Raw genomic sequence first — 7,811 nt, 5'->3', positions numbered from 1 at the left:
CCAATATGGTTATCACATGATTCCAATACAATGTCCCGAAAGATCTCATACTTGATCACTCAATAAATAAGAGCCACCTGTAATGCTGATCATAACCTATCCAAATACCGTATTGATGCTGTTGAAGATTCCTCAGGTCGTCCATTGTTCAATAAATCCCCGAAAGGAGCAAGGTCGTGGGAAACGTCACCTTCGTCTTCGTCAATGAATTTCCAAGGAGCCAATTTAATTCTCCATCTATGAGACGCAGGAAACGCAGAATGTAGTTGACGATCTCTGCATCTTGCTTAGCTCGCGACCCTGCACTTTCACAGATTTTAGGTTTAGGGTTCTTCCTCCAATCCAAAATCGAGATTTCAATGAATGTGTGTGTCGGTGGCGAGCTTTTCTTTTCTTCTTTTGAGGTTATAGAGTCCTTATGACTCGTTATCATTCTCTTTCTTAACTTTATGGGTTATTTTCTTCAGAATTGAAGAGCGCACTTTTGCGTAATTTCACGGTTCTTTTTTTCTCTCTTTTGTATCTTCAACATTTTTCTCCGGAAAACATTTCGATCTCCAGAAATGTTTGCTTGTTTTAGCCTTCCGAGTTAGAGTCGGAATTTTTATGAGTTTTTGTGAATTTTTATGATCCGTGGACGTTGAATTTGTTGATACAAGGTTTTTGTTTGAACGATCTTCTAAATCTAGAGGCAAATTTGGCAAACATTATGGCTCCCGCTAGACTTGATGGTTCGAAGCAATACTATGCTACTAGTAGCCTTGTTGTTGGATACGCTCTTTGTTCGAGCTTGCTCGCCGTCATTAACAAGTACACCATTACAAAGTTCCCCTTCCCCGGTCTTCTTACGGAATTGCAGTACTTAACCTCTGTTCTGGGTCTGGGTTCTTGGTAAATTAGGGTTTCTGTACCATGACCCATTCACATTGGAGACCGCTAAGAAATTCCTGCCTGTTGCCACTGTTTTCCACCACACAATCTTCACCAACACAAATCTGCTTCGTCACGCCAATGTGGATACCTTCATTGTTTTCAGATCGTGTACGCCCCTTTTGGTTGCCATGGCGGATACTGCGTTTAGGAAATAGCCGTGCTCGTCGAAGCTCACTTTTCTTTCTTTGTTGATCATATTGGGTGGCGCAATTGGTTATGTGGCAACTGATTCAGCATTCACCCTCACAGCTTATTCGTGGGCATTCGCTTATTTGGTGACCATCACTACTGAGATGGTTTACATTAAACACATGGTCACAAATCATGGGTTGAACACCTGGGGTTTTGTATTGTACAACAATCCGCTGTCTTTGATGATGGCGCCCCTGTTCTGGGTTTTGACTGGAGAGTCTGTTGATATGTTCTCCTGTCGGATCAAATTCCGGAAATTTGGTGGAACCAGATGCAACTTTCCCAGTATCTTTGTCTTGCGTTTTCGGCTTGTTCATCAGTTTCTTCGGGTTTGCTACCGGGAAAGCAATATCTGCTACAGCATTTACAGTCACAGGGGTTGTTAATAAGTTTCTCACTGTTGCAATCAATGTGTTGATTTAGGATAAACATGCTAGTCCATTCGGCTTGGTTTGCTTGATTTTCACTATTGTTGGAGGAGTCCTTTATCAAAAGTCAGTTACCGGGGGCTCTCCCATACAAAGTGGTTCCGCATCATCTAAGCAGGCGGTTGGTGGGGATGATGATAACGATTTTGGAGATGAAAGTCAAGTAAAAGGTGGATCTGGTAAGTCTGTTGTATGACTATGAGCAAAAATTGAATACCAAGTACTTCAAGTATTAAACATTTAAATGTAATATTAGCAGAGCAACTATGTTGTTGAAAAATATATTCACTTGAAACCAGTCTTATAGTACTTGGCTCTGAATGTTACTTTTCAATTTACATTTTGATTTCAGTTTGAAAGACCAAAAACAAGTTTCAATCTACATTACAAGTTCTCTTTCTTTTTGTGCAGTTCACAAATAATACTAGTAATAGAATTTGGGCGATTGGTTGTTTTTGGGGGTTGCTTATCTTCAATGTCATTCTCTTCTGCTGACTTTACTGGACCAGGGCTGAAAACTAACTCTATCTACTTGACGGATTCTTTACAAATTCCAGTATATATTTATTGAACAGAAGGAACGATGCAATGTGGGGGATAAAGGATTTTTCCACTTGGATGATGGAAATATTAAGCCAAATGTTGTCTTCCATGCAACTCTGCACCCGCATGGATCACAACCAATCTGTTCTAACAAATATCTTCTTCTTTACTTATGTCAAGAATTAATAAATATAGGATGAGATGGGTATCATTTTTGTGTCTCTTTCCGTTTTGTTCCCTGGCCTTATAATTATGTTCCCATTGGGTGGTTGGAAAGACTCTTTTTTATGACTATAATGTTTCTTGGACGGGCCAGTCCCTTTCATGGCTGGGGGACCTCCTTTTCCAAGACCCCCAGCATTTTTGTGTTTTTTTAGTATCTGTATCTTCTTTTTTCACCTTCAATTATTTTTTTGATCTTTAATAGTTTTAAGTTCAATTTCTGAAAAGATAGAAATGGAGTGTGTTAACCTGATTCTGTTGTTGTAAGTTACACGACAGGTACTCTTTTCTCATTAGAATCGGCAAATATTGACCGTGTCGAATGACAAACTTCTGCGCCAACAAACAATTGGTTATCTCACTGTTCATGTGAACTATTCGCATTAATATTTGCAATCAAAGGTATGTACAGAGCACCTGCAGATGTAGGGGGAACTAACATAAACCCTTTAACTGTTGCTTTAAGTGTCCTATTGACCATACCAACCCACATTTAAATGGATTTGGGTCAAAAGTGTAAGAAAAAAATGAAATAAGGTAAAAATAAGAAAGGTGAACTAACATCTATTAATTAGGATCTCTTCCTGAATATTGTAGCTTTATGATAAATAATATCAAACCACCAGAGGAAATCATGTATTTGGTACCAGAAATTTCAGAGTGCATTTCTGGTTTATGTAAAAAAGAGAAAATAATACACAATCAAGAATTATGTTTGATGTGTTTCTGTTTTAAGAAAAAAAATAATGTTTTCTGAAACTGTTTATGGGGCTTAGTTTCCTTGAAGTCACAACAAACTAAACAATTCATTTTGGGAACACCACTCTTAATCTTGTACTGAATTTGAATGTACAATTAGATAAATGAAGTCTATGGATTCTTTGGCCAAGTCTTAACTATGCTTGTGAAATCATTGCTAAAAGAAAAGGGGCATTAAAGTGAAAATCTTTATGACATAAACTGAAATAATCAAGTTCTTTTGCTACAGCCTTTGCAGTTTTGAATAGTAAAACCCGCTATACCAATACAACTATGCTTATGATATTAAACTTCAGGGAAGTGGTAAAATGATATACTTGAATAAATTCTGTTGTACATTTGTGAAACATCTTATCTTCTTGAAGTTAACGGACAGACCAATATAGAATAATCTCATTATCATACTAAAAGGAGTGCTGGCAGCAGTAACAACAACAGGAAGTGGCAACCAACAGGAATAAGCAAGATGGAATACTTTGCAATGGCTATCCATAATACAGGCATCTCTTGCAACAAATCCAGCCCTTCTGGTGCTTCAGTTCTCCTAGGAAACTCAACACTGGATAGAGACTGGGCATACTGGAATATGACCTATGATAAGAAATTTTATGCTGAAGAGTGGTGAATATTGCTGATGTGCCAGTCGTTTCTGTTTAAAAAAAAATGAAATAAGCATATTGATGAACAACCCCTAAAACTTATTGCTTGGGAAATAGGGAAGTCAAGGAAAGCATAGATTCAGACAAATTTGCCCATCCATTCAAATCCAATTATGGCTTGTTTTATCAGTGCAGAGCTGCAGATATGAATGCCTTGACCAAAGATGCATGATGAGAAAATGGGATGGATGATAGGTTTTGTATGTCAAAGAAAGGGTATCTCTGTTGTTAGATGATAGATTAGTTGGTTTCATTCTTGATAGTTCTGAAATCAAGAATGTACTGTTGGGCAAATATGCCTTTTGTCCCATTTTGTGTTCTAATGGGCCAAGTTGTACCTGTAACCTGTTTAACAGGCCTTTCTCTCTCTATATTTCAAGATGGGAGTCTGTTGGGTCTTGGGATTCTTCAAAATTTTCTTTACTGTTACTTTGATGTGCACTACCATAACAGTTCTAAATACAACAGAGCTGCATTATTGGTGATTTACTTTGAGAAAGCCATTCGACCAATTGTAATATTGCATTCTACATAAATAGTTTGGGCTCTTTAAATGCTGTCAAATATTCGGTCTCTGTTTAAGGAGACCAGTTCTGATAGATATGAGTGGATTTCTTAAGTTGTTTCATGGATTTACAATTTGTTAGGAGAATGGGTTGTCTTCTGGTGGGGAAAGGTCAAAGGCGGTGGCCACAGGGAGGGTGGCTAGACATTCGCATCGTTGCATATGCTTTAGACAATAGGTTTGTTTAGCCTTAATTTTTTTCCCAATTCTGGCCCAATATTAGGTTTTATTTTTGGGTATTTGGCCCAATATTAGTTATGGCCTCAGTCTGGAGTCCATGCACCATGAAAGCGAACGATCTAACGAAGCTCAACTGATTTTGGATTTTGATTCTTTAGAACAGACCGGCTGGACAGCACCCAGCACTGGTTAGAAGTTAGAACAATGTAGATGGGTTCAATGGTAGTAATATTAACATGAAATTGCTTGACAGAGCCCTACCATTATCTCGTATCTTTATGAAACAAAGTTAAGATGTGTGCCCTAATCATTATGGGCTGAGGCCCAAGTTGTCACAAGTGCCCATGTCTATTGTATTATAGGTATTGCAATGAGAGGAATTATTGACTCCTACCTGGTCGGAGGAATTGTGTCCGGCTAAGTGCATTTTTATTTAAAATTTAGGGTTTGCAGATTTAGGAGTTTAGGGTCAGAGTCTATAAGATTTAGGGTTTTCATATTCGCTCCTGACCATGGTAGGAGCGAATCTATGTTCTTGCAATGACACGTACACATGATGGTCCTAAATGCCAGCCTGATTTACTATTCTACTAAAAAAAGTATAACTGAGAAGTGCTTCCTTGGGAGCTCACACCCCAATCAATAACATGATTGGCTCAGTGTTCTACACGTGGGCCAGAGCCCAGAGGCGGCCCACATAAATCCCTCCCTTGCCCACCAGTTCAGTGGACCCGTTTACTCCTCCCACCCTTCCTTGTTCCAGTATTCTGGAACCAGGAACCCTTTTTTCTTGTGTTAAGACGTGAGGAAGAAGCTCATAAACAACTACTACATGCACGTTCGAACTTTTCGCTTAGGCTGTGTTTGGTTCAAAAGAAAAAGTAGGAAAAGGTAGGAAAATCATTACAAATCATGTATAGGTTTTCTATCTTTCCCTTCCTTTCTCTATCTTTTCCTTCAAACCAAACATAGCATTAAGGTATTAAACACGGGCCACTGTTTTGTTAAGGGCCCATGAGTAAATTCCTATTCCTCCTCCCCAGAGTAGGCCTACTGGCCTTTTGCATTCCTAGGATTAACTGTGAACAGGGAACGCCCAGTAAAACTAAATGCATACGTGTTTTTCTACCTTTCCACAACCATCATTTGACCAATCTCCCTCTCTGTGTGTGCAAATTTTCAAATTGATATCTAGGGTTGACGTAGTTGAAACCAAGAGATGAAGAGATCTGGCTTTCCTTTCCGAATTCCAATTGTCCTCAGGTGCAAACCTGTTACATGTATATGAAATAAGACAGTTGTCGTCTTTGTGGGAGGATCCACAAAAGCAAGGTTTTTAAAACCGATCTGGAGAACGAACTGGTCAGGGATTTTGTTCTTGGGTTGAACAGTCCAGTCGTTTGAATCGAACGGTCGGCCTGTTTTGATAAAAAAAATAAAAAAGGATCAAAACTGTTCAAACGGTTAATTGTCTAGGTCAATGGTTTGCTGATCAAAATCAATAATTTTTGGAAAAACTCAGTTTTTTGTTAAAATAGAACCAATCACCCGACCAATTCCCGGTTTTTCCAGTCAGATTTTGAAAACCATGCACAAAAGTTTTGGACTTGAACATTAAGAAAGAGAACAATAAAAAGATAATTTATAAGATATTATCCATCTCTCAGTTCTGCAATCTCTATAAGTGAATGAATTAAAATGAGGTGCATAATTTATTTTTCCAAAGCCCTTTAGATAATATCCATCCCATCTTATAATTATTATTGTTTTGAAATGAAAAATGAGGAATAAACCACGTCTCACGTTCCTTCCAATCCCTTTTCGTGCTAAACATGTGAAGAGGAAGCTCGCACGCAACAAACAATCAGACAGGGGAAGGGGAATAATTCCTCCACCGACTATAACACTCGCTCATCTATGTAATGGCTTATCCACTGTTTAATGGGCCAAATTTGAGCCCAAAAACACTTGCCACCTTGTCACAATGAATCAAAATAAAATATTAGAATTTTCGAGGACAAATAATAAAGGTGGGGTGTTAAGATGGTCTGATGTGGACTACCTTTTGGTATTTGCCATGTCATAAAATGACAGGTTGTGTAGGGAAGCTCCCCTCTTGATCAGATTAAGGAACTTATTTCTATCTATCCGACCCTCCATGGCCAATCATTAGATGCCTCGTTGTCCTGACATGAAGATCCCATATGTAAAGAGTTGATGCACCGTATTATTCATGGGTATAATGATCTATCTATATTACATAACTTCAGCTTATAGAATCCATAAGCTTTTCAGTGCAGCCACTTAAGTTGTTATCGAACTTGGAACAAAGTTAAGGCTGCAATTGGCATTACTTAACTTATCTCTTTTTTTTTTTTTCAGTTAAACACTCATTATTTATAGGGGCGTTTTAACTGCAAAAAGGAGATAAATCCTTAAAATAAGAAATGTCAAATACAGCCTAAATAAGAGACTACCGCAACACAAACACAATCCCATCCTTGTAAAATAATATTTGATTAATATTTTGTGACTTTTTGTTAAACTAGTTAAGTATGCATGTGTTTTACATGTGACAATTTTAAATGATGATAATGATAGTAAATCTATTTTTTTTTTTATAAATTTTACGTATTTTTTTATTTATTGTTTTTATTTTTTATTATTAATCAGATGCAGATTGAAAAATCCAAATCTGATTACATAAACAATTATACAAATATGTGATAATTGAGTCAAGTTGTGATGTTTCAAGTATCATTGACAAGTTTACTTGCTTGGCTAGACTATTCTTTTTGTAATGTTTTATCTTTTTTGTTTATTTATTAAAAAAATATAAGATTTAAATAGAGGAAATTAAATTAGTTGAAAAGTAGTAGTTCCATGATCTTATTCATATTTTTAATCATAGTGTGAATATAGAATTATAAATGTGTTCATTTTCTATATATATATATTTTGTATTTCTATTTATAAAAATAATTTTGGTATATCACACTTACTTTTTATTTAATATGATAAATATATAATATTATACATGTGCTTAAATTTTTTTGTAAAATTTATTTTTTTCATTTTTACTTTTATATTTTATTAATTTTTATTAATTATTTATGACATTAAAGGTTAACACATTTGATCCAAAAGTTGAATTATTGATCTTCGGAAAATAGTAAAATAATTTCATTTTTATTAGTTCTAAATTATGTATTCCATTTTCATTGTTAATAAAAATAACTCTCTTTTATTACACTTATTTTTTTAATTTGATTAATAAAAATATCATTAATGTTTCTAATGTTTTTCTATATTTTTGTAATCTTCTATATT

The 7,811-nt window shown here is 36.0% G+C and overlaps 1 pseudogene across 1 annotated transcript; it reads left to right on the top strand.

The window, feature by feature from the left end:
* Positions 1-577: 577 nt before the first annotated feature.
* On the top strand, positions 578-2,029 carry LOC148842825 (GDP-fucose transporter 1-like; annotated as a pseudogene). The gene is made up of 2 exons (XR_016103827.1): positions 578-1,732; positions 1,965-2,029. The product of XR_016103827.1 is annotated as a GDP-fucose transporter 1-like (transcript).
* The last annotated feature ends 5,782 nt before the right edge of the window (positions 2,030-7,811 follow it).

Source organism: Nelumbo lutea, chromosome 8, assembly GCF_056320005.1.
Source record: "Nelumbo lutea isolate HS-2025 chromosome 8, American lotus-T2T, whole genome shotgun sequence".
In the NCBI taxonomy this organism is placed as follows: domain Eukaryota; kingdom Viridiplantae; phylum Streptophyta; class Magnoliopsida; order Proteales; family Nelumbonaceae; genus Nelumbo; species Nelumbo lutea.
Note: the sequence above shows the minus strand (reverse complement) of the source record. Positions and strands in the feature narration are given on the sequence as shown.